Source organism: Mirounga angustirostris, unplaced genomic scaffold (genome assembly GCF_029215605.1).
Source record: "Mirounga angustirostris isolate CCGP_5_RB_7025 unplaced genomic scaffold, mMirAng1.0.hap1 SCAF_4, whole genome shotgun sequence".
Lineage (NCBI taxonomy): Eukaryota > Metazoa > Chordata > Mammalia > Carnivora > Phocidae > Mirounga > Mirounga angustirostris.
Window position 1 is genome coordinate 150037644 of NW_026991712.1, and position 27253 is coordinate 150064896.

Here is a 27253-nt window from a genome sequence, read left to right on the forward strand (position 1 = left end):
TAATTTTAGTTTCCTAGCATGACTGCTCTTACCCTGTTTTATCTCTTCTTTCCACTTCCTCTCTTCTTCTCTACCTCTTCCTTCCTCCCATCACTCCTGTTATGTTTCTCTGACCAAGCTATGAGCTTCTTAAGCCTGGAATAGAATTGGTGCTTAATAAATATAATGAATAAGTGAATAATAAGTCTTGTATTTTCTAAATATTATTAGTTCATATATGAGTTTCATGGTTGTTTTACCCATTCATGGGAATAGATTTTTCTTAAGAGAAGCAAGATAATAATAAAGGTAAAATTCAGGGTAATAGTTAACTTAGTGGAAAAAGGAAAGTGATTAGGAAGTAGCACTCTGAAGGCTTCGAGGCTACTAATGATGATGTAATTTTTTAGTTGGTTGGTGGGTGCATTAGTATCAGTAGGTATTTGGAAACTGGCTATTCATCTTTGCTCAAATAGGGAAGAGTGAAATATAAACTATTAGAACCATTTGTAATGTAAGTGGGACCGTCTGTGTATTTGGGATGGTAGACTCTAAAATGAAATCCACTGGGAGATTTGAAAAGTTGGCTTCAGTGAGATTGGTAGGAAACTCTCAGCACAACTAAGCAATACCAAAGGCTTAAATAAATGGCTTTTTTTTTTTTTTTTTTGGTTTTGGTTTTGGTTTTTGTTTTTTGTCAGGTGAAAGAGCAGAGGGAGAGGCAGAAGGAAAATTCTTAAGCAGACTGCATACCCAGAGTCACTGTTACTAGGCGCTGTTACTCTATCTTTGAGAGTCCTTTAAACATCTTTTGTTGTTAAATAAAGTATTTACATGGTTACAAAGTGAAATCTACGCGCATCAGAGTATAGTCAAAGAAGTCTAACTTCTTTTCCCTTTTGCCTTTTCCTCCTTTTTTAACATTAAAAAGTCCTTTATTTTCCCATTGAATAAAGTAAAAGTGAGTATGTTTATATTTTTATATTCTTATCAGTCTTAAATAAATGATAGTACAGTACACCACCTTTTCTACAGCTTTTTTTTTTTTCACTTAAGGGTATATTCTGGAAGTCTCTTCATTGTAATATATAGAACAGTTGCTCATTCCTTTTTATAATTGTATAGTACTGCTACAGTATTATTTAATTTTTTTTATTTTTTTTAAGTTTATTTACTTAAGTAATATCTAGCCTCAGCATGGGGCTTGAATTCATGACCCTGAGATCAAGAGCTGTATTAAGGAGGGGACGTACTAAATGGAGCACTGGGTGTTATACGCAAACAATGAATCATGGAACACTACATCAAAAACTAATGATGTAATGTATGGTGATTAACGTAACATTAAAAAAAAAAATTGTAAGCTCTTCCGACTGAGCCAGCCAGGTGGCCTGCTAGAGTATTTTTTAAAATGTAAATCCTAAATAGTATTTCATTCCAAACTGATGCTATTGTTGAACAGCAAACCACCCTAAATTCAGTGGCTTAAAACAGTTACTTACTTTCATTCAGGCATTTGCTGTGAGTTGACTGATCTAGGCTGTTTGTGTGGGTCGCTCTGCTTCATGTTTGAGGTCTTATTGGACTATCTCCTGAGCAGGTTGGAGCTCAGATATGTTACATGCATATTCATTCTGTCATCCTCTTAAGGGACTACAGATAACCCAGTGATTATCTGGGTTCACATCTGTGATGAATACAGATATAGGAGGGCAAGCAGAAACTCTTAAAGGCCTAAGTTCAGAATTGTCGTAATGCCACATTCAATCATATTTCAAAATCAAGTCATAGATACAAGCCCCAAAGTTACCTTTTTTTTTTTTTTAAAAGATTATATTTATTTATTTGAGAGAGAGAGAGCATAGGGGAGGCAGAGGGAGAGGGACAAGCAGGCTCCCCACTCAGAGGGCCCGACAGTGCTCGATCCAGGACGCTGGGATCATGACCTGAGCTGAAGGCAGACGCTTAACCGACTGAGCCACCCAGGCATCCCTCAAAGTTATCTTCTTTTTTTTTTTTTTTAAAGATTTTATTTATTTATTTGAGACAGAGAGAATGAGAGAGAGAGCACATGAGAGGGGGGAGGGTCAGAGGGAGAAGCAGACTCCCTGCCGAGCAGGGAGCCCGATGCGGGACTCGATCCAGGGACTCCAGGATCATGACCTGAGCCGAAGGCAGTCGCCTAACCAACTGAGCCACCCAGGCGCCCAAAGTTATCTTCTTAATGTTGGTCTTACTTGGCCACTCTATCAGAAATTTCAATCCCTTCCCAGTGTTTCATATCCCCCTTCCCTGCTGTAATCCTTAATTTATTATTATCTTAAATATGTGTGTATTTAAAATACTTAAATCTTGTTTATTGTCTGTATCACCCCTTTACAATGCATGTGTAATGAGAGCAACATTTTCTATATTTTTATTCACTGTATATCCTGAACCTAGAACACAGTTGATGCTCAATAAATATTTGTTGAATGAATAAATGAAGGCATGAAGTGAAATAAGACCTGTCCTTCATTAGTTTTTTTTCTTATACTACCCTTTCTTGTTGTCGAGGTATACTTCTATAAGATAAAATGCACAGATCTTAATAGTACAGTTTTATAAATGTCAATAAAAGTATATTCATGAAATCATAACTCCAGTTAAGATGTAGAACATTCCTATCACTTTAAAAGGCTTCCTCATGTCCTTTCCTGTCATTTCTCCAACCTCTAGAGGCAATTGCTATTCTCATTTCTGTTGCCATAGATAAGTTTTTTGTACTTTAGAATATCATGTATATGGAATCATATAGCATATATGTTTTTCTTATTTCCTATTCTCACTCAACATAATGTTTTTGAGATTTATCCATGTTGATGTATGATCAGAAATGCATTCCTTTTTACTACTGAGTAGTATTCTATTGTACAAATACATCACAATTTATTCATTTGTTGATGGATATTTGGGTTGGTTCCTTTTTTGACTATTATGGATAAAGCTGATATTAACATTCTTATATAAATCTTTTTGTGGATATTCATTTTATGAAGGTTTTTATTTCTCTTGAATAAATACTTAGAAGTGGAATTGCTGGGTCATAAGGTAATGTATTAACTGTTTAAGAAAGTGCCTAATGGTTATTCAAAGTGGTTTACCATTTAAAATTCTCCCAACAATGTATGAAACATACCAGTTAAAGTTTTTTGTTTTATTTTACTTTGAAAGTTTGTTGATTTATAAGTATTCTTCCTAAGAGGCAGTATGGTAGGGAGAAAGAATAAAGACTCTAGAATTAGTCTGTGGAAAAATGTTTTAAGTATTAAAGCAGTCTTGCTGTCTGAGAACCATTCTCCATATACATATGTATGTGGAGAATATATATACAAATATGCATGTGTGCGTGTGCGTGCGTGTATGTGTGTATGCCTCAATATCTCAGACAGAACTCTAGATGCAGTTTTTTCCTCTGTGCAGTATTTACCTAATTTATGAGGATTAGAATTGGCATGTAGTTTACCGGTTTGAGATGGTGACATAAGAGGCTCAACTCAGCTATTCTCATGGACACACCAAGTCTACAGCCACATATGGAAACATTCCCTTTGAAAGAAGTACGGAAACAAGCTGAGTGACTCCTACTCATTGGGTAAATGAGATAAAATTCATCAAAAAAGATGAGGAGAGGCTGAGAAACAATCTTACCATAAAAACCAACTCCTGGTTAGCAACATACCTGGGAGGGAAGGAACAACTCCCAGCTTCTTCCTGAAAAGAAAAGGTTTTGGATCCCACATCTGGTGCCCCGACTCCTAAGACTTCCATTTGAGGGATGTGCCCCCAAAACATCCTGCTTTGAAAGAAAATAGGGCTTGTGTTCATGAGACCCATAAGGCTATAGTGAACTCAGAGGCAGCTCTTGAAGGGCTTTTGTTGACTTAACTGTAGCTAACCCCCCAGGGCCAAGCACACAGGTAGCAGACTGAAACGTACCCAGTCTTTCCATGAAAGAGCCCCTCTTAAAAGCTTCAGTCTGGGGGGCAGGCTTCTAATTTAAGACCTATTTAGGGGCCAACTGCAATAGTCTCCAGAGACCACAGAGGCTAGCAGGCACCATCTTCCTGCTCATCCTCTGCCTTGCACCAGGTCTTCACTATCTCAGAAAGGAGCTCACGCACACATCTGGCACCAGGGTTTTTGCAGCTACTGACCAGGGATGCCCCTTGATTGTCTGATTCTTGTGGCCAGCATGGCTTACATTCATGAGTACACAGGACTGTAACAAACAGAAACAGTTTTTAACCAGCAATCCTCCAGGGCACGTACAGAGGCAGCAGGCAGAAATGCCTAGACTTTTTGTGAAAGAGGCCTATTTGCATATTATAGTACTGCAGTCTGAGGGGGAGGCTTTTATTTTAACACAAATCAAGGAGCCAACTGCATCTTCAGAGAATGGGGAGGCTGATGGGTGCCATCTTCACGCTTACTCTCTGCCTTGTGCCATATCACTGGTGGATCCACGAAAGGAGCTTGTGCACACATCTGGCAGCCCAGCTTTTGTGGCTGTTGTCCAGGGAGACATATGATGATAGCCTGGCTCTGGTGGCCAGCAGGGCTTGTGTTCATGGGTTCATTGGGAAGGTAGCAAAGAAACAGTTCTTAAGTGGCTGTCACCCCAGTGCGGACAGATATACCCATCCACAATCTTTTCGTGAAAGAGATATATTTACTCACTTCAATAGCTGCTGCCTGAAGATCCAGCTCTTAATCAGCCTACATCTAGCTGCTGAGATCCTCCCCTTTGGGATACTGACAGTTTTTGGCACACCTTCAACTACTGGGAGCCATTAAGAACAAAAAAGTGTGCTTGGATGATCATAAAAGTTTGAGAGACAACCAAGAGCTATGGCAGGATTGAAAGATAAAGTTCATCTCCTACATAAGACCACTACATCAAGACTGGAAAGGGTAGCTGTTTCATCTAATGCTTAGCAACCGGCCCAGAGAGTCAAGGAAAATGAACAGAGTATATTCCAAGTGAAAGAAAATGGTAGAACCCCAGGAACAGATCTTAATGAAACAGAGATAAGTGATTTACCTGAAGAGTTCAAAATAGGGGTGCCTGGGTGGGTGGCTCAGTTGATTAAGCATCTGCCTTCAGCTCAGGTCATGATCTCAGGGTCTTGGGATTGAGCCCTGTGTTGTTGGGTTCCCTGCTCAGCGGGGAGTCTGCTTCTCCCTCTCCCTTTGCCGCTCTCCCCAACTCATCCCACGCATGCACGCGATCTCTCAAATAAATAAAATCTTTAAAAAATTTTTTTTAAAAAGTTCAAAATAACGGTCATAGAGATGCTCACTGAGGTCAGGACAGCAATGCATGGCAAAGTGAGGATTTCAACAAAGAGATAGAAAATACAATCAAGTACCAAAGAGATATCAAAAGAGCTAAAGAATACAACAATTGAACTGAAAAATTCAATAGAGGTATTCAGAAATGGACTAGATGAAGTAGAAGATAGCGAGCAGCAAACTTGAAGACAGGGCAGTGGATTCATCGAGAGGGTCAAAAAGGACAAAGAATGAAAAAGTGAAGATAAGGAACTTATGGGACAACATCAAATCAGTATTTACATTATGAGTCTTCTCAGAAAGAGAAGAGAGAGAAAGGGGCAGAAAACTTATTTGAAGAAATAGTGGCTAAAAGGGGCACCTAGGGGGCGCCTGGGTGGCTCAGTCGTTAAGCGTCTGCCTTCGGCTCAGGTCATGATCCCAGGGTCCTGGGATCGAGCCCCGCATCGGGCTCCCTGCTCTGCGGGAAGCCTGCTTCTCCCTCTCCCATTCCCCCTGCTTGTATTCCCTCTCTCGCTGTGTCTCTCTCTGTCAAATAAATAAATAAAATCTTTAAAAAAAAAAAAAAAGGGGGCACCTAGGTAGCTCAGTTGGTTAGGCGTCTGCCTTCAGCTCGGGTCATGATCACAAGGTCCTGGGATCGAGTCCCACATCAGGCTCCCTGCTCAGTGGGGAGTCTGCTTCTCCCTCTCGCTCTGTTCCTCTCCCCTGCTTGTGCTCTCTCTCTCTTATTCTCTCTCCCCACCAAATAAATAAATAAAAAAATATTAAGAAAAAATACATAGTGGCTATAAACTTCCCAGACTTGGGGTGGGAAACAGACATCCAGACCCAGAGAGTTTTTTTTTTAAGATTTTTATTTATTTATTTGAGAGAGAGAGAATGAGAGACAGAGAGCAGGAGAGGGAAGAGGGTCAGAGGGAGAAGCAGACCCCCCACTGAGCAGGGAGCCCGATGTGGGACTCAATCCCGGGACTCCAGGATCATGACCTGAGCCGAAGGCCGTCGCTTAACCAACTGAGCCACCCAGGCGCCCCAGACCCAGAGAGTTTTAAATAAGTTAAACCAAAGAGACCCACACCAAGATACATAATAATCAGATTGCCAAAGTTAAAGATAAGGAGAGAATCTTAAAAGTGAAAAGGGAAAAACAACTTGTTATATACAAAAGACAGCCCCCCTCCCCCATAGGACTGTAAGCAGATTTTTCAGCAGGTACTTTGTAGGCCAGAAGGGAGTGGCATGGTATATTCCAGATGGTGAAAGAAGAATTGCCAACTAGTAATACTCTGCCTGGCATAACTTCAGAATTGAAGAAGAGATAAAGAGTTTCTCAGACAACAAAAGCTGAAGGATTTCATCACCAATAGATTGGCCTTACAAGAAATGTTAAAGGAACTTCTTCCCCCCCCCCCCCCAGCATTGCCGTTTACTTTTTGGGGGAGAGGATAGGAGGAGGGAGGAGAGAAACAGTCCCAGGGAGTCTCCGGAGTGTATGAGACTGGTAATACAATGATGGGATGTGATGGAAGGTCCCCAGGATCCTTTTTTTTTTTTTTTTAAGATTTTATTTATTTATTTGAGAGAGAGAGAATGAGAGAGAGCACATGAGAGGGGGGAGGGTCAGAGGGAGAAGCAGACTCCCTGCCGAGCAGGGAGCCTGATGCGGGACTCGATCCCGGGACTCCAGGATCATGACCTGAGCCAAAGGCAGTCGCTTAACCAACTGAGCCACCCAGGCGCCCCCCCAGGATCCTTTTTGCTATTGGTTTCTAGACTTTGATGAAAATGATATGACACATGTGTAATTGGCTACCATGTGGTATTCAGTAAACGTCAGTTGCCTTTTCTAGCCAGGCTCTCCACAGGCTATACCTAGGTATCTCCATCCTTCCCGTTTCAGGGAATGAAGCTCACCTACAGAATGAGGGAACAAGAAGTGCAGTACAGTTTGGGTAATGCAGTTGGCTAGCTGGCTTGGTGGCAGGGCCTCACTGTGTCCCCATCCTCCCCATGCAGCTCTGCCAGGATGGGGCCGAGAGTAGAGGTTCCCAAGAGGCTTCCCTGAGGCCTAACCAGCTTGTCTTAGAAGACTCCATGTGGAGGGCTATGGGCTGCAGCTCTTTAGTGTACAGTCCTCTCTTTTTGACGATGATAATTGTAGGGAAAGAAGTGGACACAGATGCTGATTTCACAGGCGGTCTTCAGGGTCTCAACAGCCTTGCTGTGCTCAGTGTCTTGGAAATCCATGTTTCACAGCTAGGACTTTGTCCCCTTCCTGATGTCCAATGTGCATCCGAGTCAGGAATCACCTTGGAGATAAAGATGCCTGGCTGGGAGGGCTTTCCTCCTCGGATATTAAATCCCAACTGAGTTCCAGGGGGCTTCTTCAGTGTGACAATTTGGGGCAGAAACTGGGTCAACTCATTGTTGTAGTCTGGGTGATAAACCCTCTCAAGAGGCAGAATCTATGCTGGGGGATTCTCATAGGCAGGCAGGAAGACCCAGGGGTAGTCATTATAAGGAATCTGTCTGTCCATCTCCAGCAAGGCCCCATAGGCCTCAGGAACCTCAGGCTCCACTCCTAAAGGAACTTTTTAAAGCTGAAATGATAGTTAATTAGTACAGGAAAACATGAAAGCATAAATCTCACCAGTAAAGGTAAATATATGGTTAAATTCAGGATAATCTAATGTTGTAATGGTGGTGGATTAATCATTTATAAATCTAGTATGAAGATTAAAAAGACAAAAATAGTAAAAACAACTAGCAACAGTAGTTTTTTTGATGGAAACACAAGATTAAAAGATATAAATTATGACATTAAAAACATAAAATGTAGGAGGGGAAAGAGTAAAAATGTAGAACTTTAGAATGCATTCAAACTTAAGTTGTTATCAACTTAAAGTAGACTGTTACAAATATGTTTTATGTAAGCCTCATGGTAACCATAAAGCACAAACTTATGGTAGATACACGAAAAATAGACAGGAATCTAAATACACCACTAGAGAAGATCATCAAATCAAGAAGGAAGAGAGCAAGAGAAGAAGAAAGGAACAAAAGGATTACAAAATAGCCAGAAGACAATTAACAAAATGGCCGTAAGTCTGTACCTGAATAATTACTTTAAATGTAAATGGACTAAATTCTCCAATCAAAAGACAGTTGCTGAGTGGATACAAAAACAAGACCCAACTATATGCTGCCTACAAGAGACTCACTTCAGCTTTAGGGATACACAGAGACTGAAAGTGAAGGGATAGAAAAAGATATTCCATGCAAATGGAAACAGAAAGCCGGGGTATAGACTCCACGACAAAGACTTTAAGAAGACACAAAGAAGGTCATTATATAATGATAAAAGCATGAATCTGACAAGAGGATATAATATTTGTAGATACTCATCACCTAACATAGGGGCATCTAAATATATAATGCAAATATTAACAGGCCTAAAGGGAGAAATAGACAACAGTGCAATAATAGTAGGGGACTTTAATACCCTGCTTCATCAATGGATAGACTATTTAGACAAAATAAAGAAACATTGGCCTTTAAGGTTAACATATTAGACTAGATGGACCTAACAGACAGTACAGAACATTCCATCCAAAAAGCAACAAAATTTATATTCTTCTCAAGTGGACATGGAGCATTTTCCAGGATAAATTACTTGGTTACAAATGTGTAGTAATTTTTTTGCCTTCTGACACACTCATCAGAGGAGTAGGGGAAAACCGAAAGAGCTCCCTTCACAAGTGGCAGGCACCATTATCTCCTAATTCTAAATCACTAGGTGAATAAAAAATAACTGTATAGGCTCCTCACCTTGTCAGATTCTTTCCACAACATACCATGTGGCAAATATGATAGCCTCATTTCTGTATGACTGAGAAAAACTAAGTTTCTTTTGATAATCATTGGTTTAGTGTAATTACTAGCACCTCCAACAACAATAGCAGTAACAGAAAAAACAATATATGAAAGAGAAAGAATAGCCAAAATATGATTACACTTGTATAAGCCCTTCCATCATCATGTCAAAATCAAATTAACTCACCAGGTGCTCCCTCTCTTTGGTGTCATAGGCCCTAAGATATGCCCTACTTTCTTCTTTGAGTAATAGCTATGATTGTAGTCTCATCCCTTGAGATTTTTCTCAGAAATAGGACAGGTCCTCAGTTACTATATATATTATACAGGTCTTTTTATAGCCCAGGTCCCATTAACCAGCATTATATCCTGAAGCATCTTGAAGCTAGAGTACTCCTGTTCAGTGGGAGTCCTCTAGGGAGGGGGTTCCAGTATGGTGGCTGAAGCCCCAGCTATCCACAGAGATGGTCATGCAACATACATGAAAATCACATTTCCTTGCCTGTCAAAGAATGTAGATTCAGACTACCTCATACTCTTTTTGAGATTTGCCATCTTTTTTCTGCTTCTTTCTCCATTTTTAGCTGCATTACCACTCTGGGGTAAAACAAGATCTCTATCTGTTGAGTAGCTTAGTAACAGTCAAACAAGATATCTCAGTTGGCAATTGAAAGGGGAAAGAGAACTGGTTGGGAAAATTTAATTTGAGAAAACAGCATCTGAAACCACCATGCTGTATACATAGAAAAAAGTTTATAATGTTGCATATACTAATTGTCAGTGTCATGTATATTCTAAATACTGTAGAAGTTAGGAAGAGAGCTACATAATGATGGACAAATGATAGCTCATTCTTAAAGATAAGGTTAAGGAAGGAAGGGATAGACAATACAGATAGGAAAATCAGAATGGGAAACATAGGGTTCATATGTATGTCATATGTTGGGAGACAAAATTAACTGTAGTCAAGTGGAATAGGTTTGCAGAGGCCAGACTATAGATAGGCTTTGAATACTATGGAAGATTTTTCTTTTTTTCTTCCTTTTTTTTTTTTTTTTAAGATTTTTTAAAAAAAGATTTTATTTATTTGAGAGAGAGAGAGCCAGAGAGGGAGTATAATCAGAGGGGAGGCTCAGAGGAAGAAGCAGATTCCCTGCTGAGCAGGGAGCCCGATGCAGTGCTCAATCCCAGGACCTTGGGATTATGACTTGAGCTGAAGGCTTAACCAACTGAGCCACCCAGGCACCCCTGTGGAATATTTTTCAATAGAAGAAGTGAAATGGTTAAAACAGTATTTTACGAAGATTAATCCGATATTGGTGAGTAGAATGGATCAAAAGAGGAAAATATAAAACACAAAGAGTACTACAACACTATCATAATATTTCAGATATTTGGTACTGAGAATCTAAATGAGTGTAGTGATATGGAGTGGAATAGATGTGAATTAAAAAAAAAAAATCCCTAAGAAACAGTGATCAAAATTAGGTGACTGAATAGGAAAGGGATTAGAAGTTTGAAGAAGTGACTGAAAGATGATTAAAGTTTATGTCTGAATGAGTGGGAGAATGGTAGTTCTGTTACAGTAAACAAGGAAGCCTTTAAAATGTCTTTCATCTTAAATTTTCCTTAGGGTTCTTGTGATAGGAAGAATAATGGCTCCCTAACGATGTTCATATCCCAATCTCAAGAATTTATCAATGTGTTACCTTACATGACAAAAGCTACTTTGAAGATGATTAAGTTAAGGATGTTTAGATGGAGAAATTATGCTGCATTATCCAGATGGCCCCAATATAATCACAAGGGTCCTTCTAAGGGTTTGGCAAGAGGGTCAAATTTAGAGAGAAGGTGACTTGACAACAAAAGCAGAGAGATGAAAGGGTTTGTAATGCAAGACCAGGCTCCGAAGATTGAGGACAGCCTCCAGAAGCCTGTAGCTTCCAGAAGCAAGTAAACATTTTTTCTCAAAGCCTCCAGAAGTGAAGCAGCCCTGTTGATAACTTTTTTAGGACATCTGACCTCCAGTATTGTAAGGTAATGAATTTGTGTTGCCTTAAGATACTAAGTTTTGTGGTAATTTGTTAAGGGAATAATAGGAAACTAATACCATTCTCTCAGCCCTCCCTCTTGGGTAATGTCATCCATGCCAGTGGCTTCCCTTACGACTCATATGATGGCTATCAAAAATAAAATTCTAGGCCCATGTTTCTAACCAATGGACTGCACATCCTGAAAATCTTACAGTTGCCTCAAAAGTATTGGGTTCAATTTGTGTAAACTGTGAATAGAAATGTCTCTCAAATCTGATGTGTCCCATTGCCACTATTCCCCCTAGAATTTAAGAAATTGAGGTAAAGAACACAGAACATAGCATTTACAATCTTAACCTCCTTGAAACTTGTTTCTCATTGTTAAGATGGATATAACGGTATCCACTTTTTAGGGTTGTTGAGAAGATTTAATGAGATAATGTAAGTTGCTTGGCTTACAATAAATAACTTGTTTGCTCTGAATGGGTAAGAGTTATGCTGGGTGTTCCAAATGATTTTGAATGTTCTCCATTGGCCTCATTTCCCTAGTTTGAGAATTATGTCAGTTGAGTTTGCTGATAGTTAACTTTTTTTATCTTATCTGTAGGTCTTAGGGTGAAAGAGAAGAAACCATCTGGAACAGACACCTATATATCTGACTCAAAAGGCTATGAATAATTTGACTAGAATCCTAGCCTTTTATTGGTTTCTTGGGCTTTTGAATGATAATTTAGTTCCTTGTGTAATACTTAGGGAGGCAGATAACTTTGATTATTAATTTACAGCATTTATAATTCACCAAAGCAACTTTTATACTTGATTTATTAAGTTAATTTTGTCTCACAGAGCATAGCCATTTTTGTTAGTCATCAATAAACTGAAGGGGGAAAACAGCTAATTGGAATGAGGAAGCATTTCTTCCAGGCCTGGAAGGTGCTTTCAAAACCAAACTGTTACATTCAATATAAAGTCGATATAAATGTAACTAGTAGAACATTTAGAACCTAGGTATTACACAATATATAGTATTTTTACTTGATGTTTTTTTCTGTTCAGGATTTTATCAAGGATACTGCATTACATGTAGTTGTTGTCTGCTTAGGTTCCTCTTGCTGTGATAGTTTCTCAAGCATTCCTTGTTTTTGATGATTTTGATGATTTTCAAGAGTCCTTGTCAGGTTGTCCTTCAGTTAGGATTTGTCTAATGTTTTTCTCATGATTAGCCTGGAATAATGTTTTTTTGGGAGGAAAACCACAGAGATAGATTACCATTTTCTTCACATGACAGCATTGTTGATACTGACCTTGACCACCTGGCTGGGATAAAGTTTAAGTTTTTCCACTGTAAAGTTACTCCCTCCCTCCCATTTATATACTGTACTCTTTGGAAGGAAGTTGTTATGTGCATCTCACACTTAGGGAGTAAGGAGTAACACTCCGTCTTTGTGAAGGCTGAGTATCTACATAAATTATTTGGAATTCTACATGGGGGGTTTGCCTCTTATTTATTTGTGCGCGTGTGTGTGTTTCAGTCAGAACTCATGCATATTTATTTTATACTTTGGGTTATAATCCAGTAATAATTTATTTTGTTGCTTGAATGTCCCAGTTTTGACTATGGTCTTTCAGTGAACGACTGCATTCTTCTTACATATCCTTATCATTGTGTGTGTGTTTTGTATTTGAACACTTACATGTTCTCTGGCACTGCAAGGTGTTCCAGGCTAATCTTCAATATAGCCTGTCCCAATCCTAGAATCAGACATTACTCCAAGGAACCCTGGTTCGTTTTATGGGAGAATAGTATTAGAAACTAAGATGTAGGTGCATTGTTCTTGATTTTGACCTACTTCCCCCCAAACATACCATAATTTCACGCATCCATGATGCTTTCTCTGTGCAGAGTATTCTCTACCTTTTTTCTGCCTGGAAACTCCCATTTCATCTTTCAAAAGCCTATTCAAGGACTACTTTCTCTGGGAAGTAGTTCTTTGATTCTCTCTGAGTCATTTACTCTCTTTTAAAAATTCTTTTACACATTTTGCATACTGTTAAAGTTGTTTTGAAGTTTTTATGTGTAATATTAATTTCAGGTGTATGATACAGTGATTCAACCCTTCCATACATCTGGTGCCCATCACAATAAGGGCACTCCTTAATCCCCATCACCTATTTAACCCATTCCCCCAATCAACTCCCTTCTGGTAACCATCAGTTTTCTATAGTTAAGAGTTTGTTTCTTGGTTTGCCTCTTTCTTTTTTCCCCCTTTGTTTATTTGTTTCTTAAATTCCACACATGGGTGAAATCATATGGTATTTGTCTATCTCTGATTTATTTGCTTAGCATAATACTCTCTAGCTCTGTCCATGTCTTTGCAAATGGCAAGATTTCATTCTTTTTGATGGCAGAGTAGTGTTCCATTGTATATATATACCACACCTTCTTTATCCATTCATCAGTCAGTGGACCCTTGGGCTGTTTCCGTAATTTAGCTATTTTTTTTTTAAAGATTTTTTATTTTGTATTTGACAGAGAGAGAGTACAAGCAGGGGGAGCGGCAGGCGGAGGGAGAGGGAGAAGCAGGCTCCCTGCTGTGGGGCTCGAGCCCAGGACCCTGGGATCATGACCTGAGCTTAACCATTTGAGCCACCCAGGTGCCTCCATAATTTAGCTATTGTTGATAATGCTGCTATAAACATTGGTGTGTATGTATCCCTTTGAATTAGTAATTTTGTATTCTTTGGGTGAATACCTAGTAGTGTGACTGTTGGATTGGATATCCTCTTATAGTTTTGTTTGTTTACATATGTATTTGCCCTGCTAGACAGTGAGCTTTTTCATGACAGTGGTTGGGTCATTCTCATCGTTTAAAAAAACCTACAAAACAAACAAAAAAACCCATTTGTTTTTGAGAGGAAAAGAAGTAGTGGTGGTGATAATTAAAGGGGGACTTGGGTGAATGGTTTTTTCAAAATTAGAATTTGAAAGAGAGCATACTGCTTACTATACTTAAGCTCTTTTGCTTTTCATACAACTGTCACTCAATGTCATTTGAAAAGGAAGACCCATTTTGTTGTCTTAATCAGAATATGGTAAAAAACAAAGATAACAAATAGACCTCTAGGCATTTTAAGCAGGAAGGGGTTTAATACAGAGAATTAGATGCTAATGAAATCTTTGGCTGGGTTAGAGAAAAGGCCTTTGCTTTCAGGAAATAAGTGATTATAGGAATAGCTATAACTTCTGCCTGTGATCTTAACTATTTGCAGTTCTGAAGCCAGTGGTTTGTAAGAGCTCACTTGGAGGCCATGGCAAACTTCATGGTTTCAGTCTGCTCAAGGTTTTATCTTTTGCTGCAAGGAAGGATTCATTTTATTTTATTTTTTTGGTCTTTACCTAGGATTAACTGTGAACCTGGGGGATTTTTCATATACATGACAACTCATATGACTGCCTTTCTTTAAAGGTGTCTTATTTTTATCATTTTTTAAAAAATATTTTTATTTATTTATTAGACAGAGAGAGATACAGCGAGAGAGGGAACACAAGCAGGGGGAGTGGGAGAGGGAGAAGCAGGCTTCCCGCCGAGCAGGGAGCCTGATGTGGGGCTCGATCCCAGGACCCTGGGATCATGACCCGAGCCGAAGGCAGCCGCTTAACTGACTGAGCCACCCAGGCGCCCCATTTTTATCATTTTTTGTTTAAAGCTGTGGTTAATACTAACCAGGGATGGGTGCTATTGTTAAAGAATTTGTTTGAGTGGGAGATATGAACTAAACAGATAGAAATACATGTATTTGTCAGTATGTATTTGTGTGTGTTTGAAGAAATTCTGTTTGTTTTCAAGGAAAGCCATACATGTTGTTCATTTTGACATCTTATTAAACTTTTGCTTTTTTGGTCACTTCTAGTGTGCTTCCGAAAGCTTGCATGTAGTGATGGTCTTGTGCTTGAGAGTGGGCACCCACTGCTTTGTAAACAGTACTTATATAAGGCTCCAAGTCTTGAAAGACTTAAAATAGCTGTCACACACTCACTTTTTGGCTGCTTTCATGGCCACGGTGACTTTGTTAGCATCAGCTGTCTTTCTTTTTCTCCATGGCCTTGATGACCCCAATGGCCATTGTTTGCCTCATATCATACACAGCAAAGTGACTAAGGGGCAGGCACTTTGAGAAGCTTTCCAGCTGGGTCCCCATACTTCAAAGCTTTGAGTTGTCTTCAGGCTTCTTGCCTGAGCTGCAGTTAGTCATCTTCTACAACTCAGCAAACTTGCAGGTGATATGGGCCATGTGGCAGTACTGTGATGTGACAAGAATGGTTGTGATATGACAGGAGTGGTTGAGAATGGTTACCTGAGAGACAAAGGTACCCACCTCTGAAGGCAGGCTGTTTCTTGCAGCCTTTTGTCCCACCTGATGTTCTTTACTGAAGTGCTTTTCATGTTGATGCCCATGCTGTAGTTGGGCAGGGCCTGTGGTGCATGCATCTCTAGAGACTTGACCTCTGTGGGTGATGTTGCTGGGGGCAAAGGTCACTACCAATCTGTACTTGACAAAGGCTGATTCCACTCCGCCCATGGGCTTGGTGTTGATGCCCCAGTCTTGTAGATGACCTGCAAGGGCATGTTGGTAGGTCAGGCTTGGGGGGTGGGGGGAAGAGATAATGGAGACCAGCACATCTAGCAGTGTCATGCTTGCCACATTCCCTTTTTTCCTGGTGGTCTTCCAATCTTTGAACCTGTGTGTCTTGCTGTTGGTAGTCAGCATGTTGTCCCTGTGCCAGCCTGAGATGGTCACAAAGGCCATAACCTCAGAGTTACAATCAGTCTTGTCAACGTAGGCATTACCTCCTTGATGATATTATCAAAGCACTCTTATGAATAAGATAATTATAAAATTATAATTTTAATATAAAATGCATTAAGATGACAGAAAAATAATTTAGGGAGAGAGTTGTTTTAATACCTAAACAAAGTCTATTTCAATATGTTGTGTTAGGAATTTGTTTATCTGGTTGCTAAGGAAACTTTTGACCTTTGTTTGACATTCTTTTTTTTTTTTTTTAAGATTTTATTTATTCATTTGAGAGAGAGAGTGCGAGTGCACAGGTGGAGGGGAGGGGCAGAGGAATGGGGAGAAGCAGACTCCCCACTGAGCAGGGATCCCAGTGTGTGGCTCTATCTCAGGACTCTGGCACCATGACCTGAGCGGAAGACAGACACTTAACTGACTGAGCCACCCAGGTGCCCCGACATTATTTCTTTAAAAGAAAAATTGACTCTTGAGTTTAAATAGAAATTCACTTTAGTAATGTTTAAAATCTCTCCATACCACTTGCCTTTTTTAAAAAAGTGACATAAATTTTTCAAAACCTTAGTGCTGTATAAAATTTGAATATTTTCCTCTTACCCAGTCACTTAATGGAGAGAGAGAGGAAAGCAATTGAAAGGCAGTAAGGTGAGTGCATTTGCAAACTTAGAATTTTAAAAATCAAAAAACTAAAATTTCAAAATTTAAAATAAAAGTGTATACTCATACATGTATCATCTGAAATAGACCCCACTGTGTCAAATCAGACCTAATGCAATGGTATAGATATGATGACAATATAGTACATGCACTGAAAAAATACATGACACCAAAAAGGTGACATTACATGTAGCCATAAGATAGTCAAATTTTTTTCTCTTCATTCATTTATTCATTTATTTAACATCTATGTGCTTGGCACCATGCTGAGTAGTTGGGGATACATTTCTCATTAAAATCTGGTGGTCATACAAACTTAACATGAAGATTTGGAAGAAAAATCTGATAAACCAGGAAAAACTGAAGGTGTGAATGTCTTACAACCCATTAAGTTTACATATTTAAAATCTATCTATACCAGAAAACATACTGTTGGTTTTTATAAAATGTACTGAAGTATAGATTCAGATTGGTAAGATTTATCTAGACTTTAAAAACACAAAATGATGTTCTTTCATATCTGAATTCATATATATAATGTAAAAATATAAAACATGCTGGTGTAACTCTCAGACTGTTGGAGAAGGAAGAAGGAAAGGATATAAAATAGAGAAAGATTAGGGACTTAAACCATCTGTAAATTTTTCTCACTTAAAAAATGGATTTGAAATATTTATGACAAATAATAAAATTGTTAAATGTGGGTGGAGGGGTATACCAGGGTATGGAATGTTTTTCCTTTTATGTTCAAGAAATTTTATTATAAAAAGGAAAGAAAAATAGTGAAAGACTTTTATATAGTGTGAAAGACTGAGCTAAAGACCCTCTCTGTTAATGCTTAATGAAATCAACCAACAAAATAAAACAGCAATAACTACAAAAAATTAAACATGTTCAAACTAGAGAGCAAGAAAGCAGAGTTCTCAGATACTAGAACTCAAAAGGGAAATCACTGCCTTTGGAGTGGCCAGTTGCTGAAGGCAAATGGCCTTTTGAACTTCATATAGATAACAGTATTGCTGGACGTTGATCTCATGCCTGGAGTTGAAGGCTAAGACCTTAGGCCTGTATAAGCAAGGAGTTGTAAAAGCCTGGTGTCTGTCTCTGAAATAATATCTGGTAAAATTCTACCCATAGATTCAGGGATGTGGTAAAGAAAGGGAGTTTTGACTTAGGAACATTGGTGGAAAAGGCATCATCCTCAAAAAACTGGAACTACAAGATTATATCAAAAGGTTAAGTCTCTGAATTTAAATAAGAAATAAGAATAAGACAAATAAGAACTGGTCCAGAACTAATGAAATGCTTAAAGTTTCAGCCAAGGTAAATGCAATAGACACTTTGTAAGGACACCACCAAACCCAAAGCATGAAAATAAATCCTGCTGAAGATGAACTTAATGTCAGAAATTATATGCCACAGAGAAGCCACAATCACAGTCAGCAGATGCCAAAACTGAAGAACTAAGAACTTGAGAATTGATAACAATGTCAAAGAGACTTTGAAGTGGATGTTTAAAATATGTGAAGCAACAGAGAATAGAATTCATAAGATAGAAACAGTATAGTGACAATTATAGAATGGGTTTTTAAAAAGAATCTGTGGGCATCTGACTGGCTTAGTTGGTAGAGCATGCAACTCTTGATCTAAGGGTCATGAGTTCAAGTCCCACATTGCATGTGGAGCCTACTTAAAATAAAAAATAAATAAAATATTTAAATAAAAAAATAAAAAGAATCTGAAAGAAAATCCTGAAAGAAAAAAAAAAACAAAAACGGAATAGATGAGTAAATTAGAAAGCTACATAGTTAAAAAAAAATGAAATAGGAGATTAGAGCAAATCATCACAGTAAAATATAGAGATCATTTAAAAGATGACATAGAAGCTAGAATGAGATGCAGCTACATGACAAGTAGGAGATATGACAAGGAGAATAGATTATGTGGGAGAGAGAACACCCAAGTAAATAAAAGTGGAGGATGTCCCAGATTTATAAAAATACCTTTAAACATCAAACACTATGCCAGAATAGCAAAATCAAAAATAACTGCTAAATTCTTTATAGATTTTGGATACTAACCCTTTATCTGATAAGTCATTTGAAAAGTCTTCTCCCATTCTCTAGGTTGCCTTTTAGTTTTGTTGGCTGTTCCCTTTGCTGTGCAAAAGCTTTTTATCCTGATTAAGTCCCAGTAGTTCATTTTTGCTTTTGTTTCCTTTGCCTTTGGAGACATGTCTAGCCAGAATTTGCAATGGCCAAGGTCAAAGAGGTTGCTGCCTGTGTTCTTCCCTAGGATTTTGATGGTTTCCAGTTGCGCATTTAGGTCTTTCATCCATTTTGAATTTATTTTTGTGTATGGTATAAGACAGTGGTCCAGTTTCTTTATTCTGCATGTGGCTGTCCAGTTTTCCAACACATTTATTGAAGAGACTGTGTTTTTTCCATTGGATATTCTTTCCTGCTTTGTTGAAGATTAGTTGACCATAGAGTTGAGAGTCCATTTCTGTGTTACCTATTCTGTTCCATTGATCTATGTGTCTCTTTTTGTGCCAGTACCATACTGTCTTGATGATTATAGCTTTGTAATACAGCTTGAAGTCTGGAATTGCGATGCCTCCAGCTTTGGTTTTCTTTTCATCATTCCTTTGGCCATTTGGAGTCTTTTCTGGTTCCATACACATTTTAGGATTATTTGTTCCAACTCTGTGAAAAATGCTGGTTATATTTTGAGAGGGATTGCATTGAATGTGTAGATTGTTTTGGGTAGCATAGACATTTTAGCAATATTTATTCTTCTAACCATGAGCATGAAATGTTTTTCCATTTCTTTGTGTCTTCCTCAATTTCTTTCACAAGTGTTCTATAGTTTTCAGAGTACAAACTCAACACCCCAAAAAATAAAAAATCCAATCAAGAAATGGGCAGAAGACATGAACAGACATTTCTCTAAAGAAGACATTCAAATGGCCAACAGATACATGAAAAAATGCTCAACATCACTTGGTATCAGGGAAATACAAATCAAAACCACAGTGAGATACCACCTCATGCCTGTCAGAATGGCCAAAATGAACAGCTCAGGAAACAACAGATGTTGGTGAGGATGCAGAGAAAGGGGAACCCTCTTACACTGTTGGTGGGAATGGAAACTGGTGTAGCCATGCTGGAAAGCAGTATGGAGGTTTCTCAAAAAGTTAAAAATAGAACTACCCTATCATCCAGCACTTGCACTACTGGGTATTTATCCAAAGGATACAAACAGCGATTCGAAGGGGCACATGTGCCCCAGTGTTTGTCACAGCAATGTCCACAATAGCCAAACTATGGAAAGAGCTCAGATGTCCACTGACAGATGAATGGATAAAGAAGAGATGGGAGATATATATATATATATATATATATATATATATATATATATATATCGATCACACACACACACACACACACACACAGGAATATTACTCTGCCATCAGAAAGAATAAAATCTTGCCATTTGCAGTGACATAGATGGAACTAGAGGGTATTATGCTAAGTGAAGTATGTCACAGAAAGACAAATACCATATGCATTCACTCATATGTGGAATTTAAGAAACAAAGCAGATGAACATAGGGAAGGGAAGGCAAAATAAAATAAGATGAAACAGAGAGAGAGGCAAACCATAAGAGACTCCTAACTATAGGAGACAAATGGAGGGTTGCTGGAGGGGAGGTGTATGGGCAGATGGGGTAATTGGGTGATGGGCATTAAGGAGGGTACTTGACGTAATGAGCACTGGGTGTTGTATGCAGCTGATGAATCACTAAATTCTACCTCTGAAACTAATAATACAGTATATGTTAACTAGATTGAATTAAAAAAATAAACAAAACAAAATAACTGCTAAAGGCTACCAGACTGAAATAGTTCGAAAACAAATAGGAAGATTGTAAACCCAGTCATATTTCATTAAATGTGAATGTTTTAAATACACCATTAAAAGGCCAGAGATTGTCAGACTGGATAAAAAAGACCTGACTAGGCTATCTACGAGATGTGCACTGTATAAATAAAGCAACGGTTATGTTAAAAGTATACAAAAAACCATATTATGAAATTATTGAAAAGCTTAAGTGGTTGTTTGAATAGCAAACAAAATAGACATTAGGATAAGGGATATTACCAAAGGTAGAAGGAACAAAACGATAAGAGAATCTATTCTTCCAGGAGATAATATCCCGCGTTTGTGTACATTCAATGTATCAAGCAAAAATGAGCAGAACTGAGGGTAGAAATAGACAAATTCAAAATTATTACTGGAGATTTTTTTTTTTTAAAGATTATTTATTTATTTATTTATTTGAGAGAGAGAGAATGAGAAGCAGAGAGCACGAGAGGGAAGAGGGTCAGAGGGAGAAGCAGACTCCCTGCCGAGCAGGGAGCCCGATGCGGGACTCGATCCCGGGACTCCAGGATCATGACCTGAGCTGAAGGCCGTCGTTTAACCAACTGAGCCACCCAGGCGCCCATTACTGGAGATTTCTACAGTCTTCTCTTAGTGATTAATAGAACAAATAGGATCAGTGAAGATATAAAAGATTTGAAGAAAACTATCAATAACTAGACTTAATTGGTTTATTGAACTATAATATTAATTTGTTATAAATTTATAAAGTACTTCACAACAGTGGAAGAATACAGATTTTATTTTAGTGCATATGAAATATTTAGCAATACAAACCATTGGCTGGGGAAAGAAGTCTTGATAAATTATAAAGGATTGATACCATATAGAAGTGATTGATGATGGGGTGCCTGTTGGCTGGGTTGGTGGAATATGCAACTCTTGATCTTGGGGTTGTAGGTTTGAGTCCCGTGTTGGATGTAGAGATTACTTAAGAAAATCTTTAAAAAAGTGATCAGTGATGGGATAATTCTTCATCTTCATGAGATGATTCTTTTATTTTTTACCAAGAATGAAGAAGCCATTACTAAAGATCCTCCAGATTTAGAAGTATAATGGGAGAATGTGTTCTCTGACTATGATGGAATTAACATAGAAACCAATAACAAAAAGATGTGTGGGAAACCTCTAAATATTTGGAAATTAAGTAACATCATTTCAAATATAATGCATGGTCCAAAGAAGAAATTATGAGGAAATCTAGAAGGTATTTTGAGTTGAATGATAATGAAAGCACATATATCAAGATTTGTGACATAGGAAAAGCAGTGATTAAAGGTAAATATGGGGGCGCCTGGGTGGCTCAGTCGTTAAGCGTCTGCCTTCAGCTCAGGTCATGATCCCAGGGTCCTGGGATCGAGCCCTACATCGGGCTCCCTGCCCAGCAGGAAGCCTCTCCCACTCCCCCTGCTTGTGTTCCCTCTCTCGCTGTGTCTCTCTCTGTCAAATAAATAAATAAAATCTTTAAAAAAAATTAAAAAAAAAGTAAATATGGAGCTATAAATGCTTACATTTAGAAGAGAAAAGATTTAAAACCATTGATCTAAACTTCCACTTTAAGCAACTTAAATGAAAAATAAGTGGAAGGAAGCAAATAAAGATAAATGCAGAAATGAGTGAAATAAAAAACAATAAAAATAATGGAAGCAAAAATACTGGTATTTTTTTCTAGGTTGTCCACTTACATTTTTAATTCACCAGATATTTTTTATCACAATTATTTTATGTTAATGGCTTGAGTTTTTTTTATCACTTTTTTATTGAAGTTTAACATACTGAAAAGGGCACAAATCATTAAATGTATCCTTCAGTGAATTTCTTAAAAAAATTTTTTTAGAGTATAGCTGATGCACAATATTGCATTAGTTTTAGGTGTGCAGTATAGTGATTCATCTTCTTTATACATTATGCTATGCTCACCACAAGTGTAGCTACTGTCACCAGACAATGCTATTACAATATCACTGACTATATTCCCTGTGTTGTACTTTTAGTTCCATGATTTACTCATTCCATAACTGGAAGCTTGTATCTCCCACTCCTCTTTACCCATTTCACCCATCCCTCCATCCAGCTTCCTTCTGGTAACCATCAGTTTGTTCTCCATATTTAATAGAAATCTAACTAGGCTGATCTAAGAGTACCTCCCTCCCCACACACAAACACATTACCAGTGATAGGATAATTCTTCACCTTCAGAAGATAATTCTTTCACACTTCATTAGGAATGAAGGTGGGGGCATTACTATAGATCCTCCAGACCTAAAAGCACATTAGGAGAGAATTATGAATGGCTTTTGCCAGTTCTTTCAACAATTGAGAAGATACATATTACTCATATTAAGAAATACATTTGAATATATTTATAACATTTAAAAAAAGTAAATTGATCATTAAAAACCTTCCTTAAGAAAACTCTAGGCTGGGCGCCTGGGTGGCTCAGTTGGTTAAGCGACTGCCTTCGGCTCAGGTCATGATCCTGGAGTCCCTGGATCGAGTCCCGCATGGGGCTCCCTGCTCGGCAGGGAGTCTGCTTCTCCCTCTGACCCTCCCCCCTCTCATGTGCTCGCTCTCTCCCATTCTCTCTGTCTCAAATAAATAAATAAAATCTTAAAAAAAAAAAAAAGAAAACTCTAGGCACAGATCACTGGTGAATTTTGTCAAACAGTTTAAGGATGAAAAAAGTACCAGTCTACGTAGACTATTTCAGAAAATAGATGAGGACATTACCCTTGTACCCAAATCAGACAAAGACACAGGAAAAGAAAACTATAGACCAAAATCCTTGTGAACATAGATGTGAAATCCATAAAATACTAGCCGTTGAATCCAGGGACATGGAATTTAATATATCCTGACTGAATGGGGTTTATCTGAAAAATGTAAGATTGATGTATCATTTTATTTATGTATTTATGTATTTTTAAGATTTTATTTATTTATTTGACAGAGAGAGAGAGATAGCGAGAGCAGTAACACAAGCAGGGGGAATGGGAGAGGGAGAAGCAGGCATCTTGCCGAGCAGGGAGCCTGATGTGGGACTCGATCCCAGGACCCTGGGATCATGACCTGAGCCGAAGGCAGACGCTTAACGACTGAGCCACCCAGGCGCCCTTGATGTATCTTTTTAAAGTCAGCCAATGGAATTCACCATATTCATAGGTTTAAGGAGAAAATTCATATGATCACCTCAATAAATACAGGAAAATATTTCACAAAATTCAGCACCAAGTCATGGTAGAAATTTTTAGGAAGCTGAATAGAAGGAAAGCTCAGCCTGATAAAGAGTAAATGAAAAACCTATAGCTAATATCATAGTTATGCTTTCCCCCAAGACAAGATAAAGACAAGAATGTTTGCTCTCATCACTTTTATTCAGCATTTTTTTTTTACATTTCATTTATTTATTTTTATTATTATGTTACATTAATCACCATACATTACATCATTAGTTTTTGATGTAGTGATCCATGATTCACTGTTTGTGTATAACACCCAGTGCTCCGTGCAGTACATGTCCTCTTTAATACCCATCACCAGGCTAACCCATCCCTCCAGCCCCCTTCCCTCGAGAACCCTCAGTTTGTTTCTCAGAGTCCATAGTCTCTCATGGTTCGTCTCCCCCTCTGATTTCCACTTCATTCTTCCCTTCCTGCTATCTTCTTCTTCTTCTTTTTTTAAACATAAAATATATTATTTGTTTCAGAGGTACAGGTCTGTGATTCAATAGTCTTACACAATTCACAGCGCTCACCATAGCACATACCCTCCCCAATGTCTATCACCCAGCCACCCCATCCCTCCCACCCCACTCTAGCAACCCTCAGTTTGTTTCCTGAGATTAAGAATTCCTCATATCAGTGAGATCATATGATACATGTCTTTCTCTGATTGACTTTTTTCTGTCAGCATAATACCCTCCAGTTCCATCCACGTCGTTGCAAATGGCAAGATTTCATTCCTTTTGATGGCTGCATAATATTCCATTGTATATATATATACCACATCTTCTTTATCCACTCATCTGTTGATGGACATCTTTTTTTTTTTTAAAGATTTTTATTTATTTATTTGAGAGAGAGAGAATGAGAGAGAGCACATGAGAGGGGGGAGGGTCAAGGGAGAAGCAGACTCCCTGCCGAGCAGGGAGCCCGATGCGGGACTCGATCCAGGGACTCAGGATCATGACCTGAGCTGAAGGCAGTCGCTTAACCAACTGAGCCACCCAGGCGCCCCTGTCGATGGACATCTTGGCTCTTTCCATAGTTTGGCTATTTTGGACATTGCTGCTATAAACATTGGGATGCATGTTCCCCTTTGGATCCTTACATTTGTATCTTTGGGGTAAATACCCAGTAGTGCAATTGCTGGATCGTATGGTAGCTCTATTTTCAAGGTTTTGAGGAACCTCCATACTGTTTTCCAGAGTGGTTGCACCAGCTTGCATTCCCACCAACAGTGTAGGAGGGTTCCCCTTTCTCTGCCTCCCCGCCAACATCTGTCGTTTCCTGACTTGTTAATTTTAGCCATTCTGACTGGTGTGAGGTGGTATCTCATTGAGGTTTTGATTTGGATTTCCCTGATGCCGAGTGATGTTGAGCGCTTTTTCATGTGTCTTTTGGATGTGTTCTTTGGAAAAACGTCTGTTCACGTCTTCTGCCCACTTCTTGATTGGATCATTTGTTCTTTGGGTGTTGAGTTTGATAAGTTCTTTATAGATTTTGGATACTAGCCCTTTATCTGATATGTCATTTGCAAATATCTTCTCCCATTCTGTCGGTTGTCTTTTGGTTTTGTTGACTGTTTCTTTTGCTATGCAAAAGCTTTTTATCTTGATCAAGTCCCAATAGTTCATTTTTTGCCCTTGCTTCCCTTGCCTTTGTCTTGATGATGACAGCTTTGTAATAGAGCTTGAAGTCCGGAATTGTGATGCCGCCAGCTTTGCTTTTCTTTTTCAACATTCCTCTGGCTATTCGGGGTCTTTTCTGGTTCCATACAAAGTTTAGGATTCTTTGTTCCATTTCTTTGAAAAAAGTTGATGATATTTTGATAGGGATTGCATTAAATGTGTAGATTGCTCTAGGTAGCATCGACATCTTCACAATATTTGTTCTTCCAATCCATGAGCATGGAACGTTTTTCCATTTCTTTGTGTGTTCCTCAATTTCTTTCATGAGTATTTTCTAGTTTTCTGAGTATAGATTCTTTGCCTCTTTGGTTAGATTTATTCCTAGGTATCTTATGGTTTTGGGTGCAGTTGTAAATGGGATCGACTCCTTAATTTCTCTTTCTTCTGTCTTGTTGTTGGTGTATAGGAATGCCGCTGATTTCTGTGCATTGATTTTATATCCTGCCACTTTACTGAATTCCTGTATGAGTTCTAGCAGTTTTGGGGTGGAGTCTTTTGGGTTTTCCACATAAAGTATCATATCATCTGCAAAGAGTGAGAGTTTGACTTCTTCTTTGCCGATTTGGATGCCTTTTATTTCTTTTTGTTGTCTGATTGCTGTGGCTAAGACTTCTAATATTACGTTGAATAGCAGTGGTGATAGTGGACAACCCTGCCGCATTCCTGACCTTAGGAGGGAAGCTCTCAGGTTTTCCCCATTGAGAATGATATTCACTGTGGGTTTTTCAGAGATGGCTTTTATGATATTGAGGTATATACCCTCTGTCCCTATACTCTGAAGAGTTTTGATCAAGAAAGGATGCTGTACTTTGTCAAATACTTTTTCTGCATCTATTGAGAGGATCATGTGGTTCTTGTTCTTTCTTTTATTAATGTATTGTATCACATTGATTGATTTGCGGATCTTGAACCAACCTTGTAGCCCAGGGATAAATCCCACTTGGTCGTGGTGAATGATCCTTTTAATGTACTGTTGGATTCTATTGGCTAGTATTTTGGTGAGAATTTTTGCATCCATGTTCATCAAGGATATTGGTCTGTAATTCTCCTTTTTGATGGGGTCTTTGTCTGGTTTTGGGATCAAGGTAATGGTGGCCTCAAAACGAGTTTGGAAGTCTTGCTTCCATTTCTATTTTTGGAACAGTTTCAGAGGAATAGGTATTAATTATTTAAATATTTGTAGAATTTCCCTGAGAAGCCATCTGGCCCTGGGCTCTTGTTTGTTGGGAGATTTTTGATGACTGCTTCAATTTCCTTAGTGGTTATAGGTCTGTTCAGGTTTTCTGTTTCTTCCTGGTTCAGTTTTGGTAGTTGATACATCTCTAGGAATGCTTCCATTTCTTCCAGGTTATCTAATTTGCTGGCATGGAGTTGCTCATAATACGTTCTTATAATTGTATTTCTTTGGTGTTGATTGCGATCTCTCCTCTTTCATTCATGATTTTGTTGATTTGGGTCATTTCTCTTTTCTTTTTGATAAGTCTGGCCAGGGGTTTATCAATCTTGTTAATTCTTTCAAAGAACCAGCTCCTAGTTTCGTCGATCTGTTCTACTGTTCTTTTGGTTTCTATTTCATTGATTTCTGCTCTGATCTTTATTATTTCTCTTCTCCTGCTGGGTTTAGGCTTTATTTGCTGTTCTTTCTCCAGCTCCTTTAGGTGTAGGGTTAGGTTGTGTACTTGAGACCTTTCTTGTTTCTTGAGAA

The 27253-nt window shown here is 38.5% G+C and overlaps 1 protein-coding gene and 1 pseudogene across 1 annotated transcript in view; one reads left to right on the plus strand and one right to left on the minus strand.

Annotated features, from left to right (window-relative positions):
* The window catches only part of FAF1 (Fas associated factor 1), a 500825-nt gene that overhangs the window by 33902 nt on the left and 439670 nt on the right, over nt 1–27253 (plus strand). The window lies entirely within an intron of this gene.
* On the minus strand, nt 7438–7853 carry LOC123859629 (PDZ domain-containing protein 11-like; annotated as a pseudogene).